Source organism: Sinocyclocheilus anshuiensis, unplaced genomic scaffold, assembly GCF_001515605.1.
Source record: "Sinocyclocheilus anshuiensis isolate Anshui unplaced genomic scaffold, SAMN03320099.WGS_v1.1 scaffold916, whole genome shotgun sequence".
Taxonomy (NCBI): domain Eukaryota; kingdom Metazoa; phylum Chordata; class Actinopteri; order Cypriniformes; family Cyprinidae; genus Sinocyclocheilus; species Sinocyclocheilus anshuiensis.
In genome coordinates this window covers 755,780-756,012 of record NW_015548264.1, presented here as the reverse complement: position 1 = coordinate 756,012, position 233 = coordinate 755,780, and positions in this window count along the sequence as shown.

Below are 233 nucleotides of genomic sequence, written 5' to 3'. Positions count from 1 at the left end.
GACTGTAAGCCGATTTGTTATGACGCTGTACTGCGCTGTGTGTGTATGTGCAGTATAGTGTAATTTGTTATGTTACTCCCATTGATTAGATTAGATTTTCTTTGTGGTAAAGTTTGTTTGATAAATTAAATGGGGGCGGGCGGGTCTGGTCTTTTCAGCAAACATCCTTTCTCACAAATAAAAGAAGTATCCCTTTAAACTTAAAACGTATACAAAAAGAGCTGACATATATA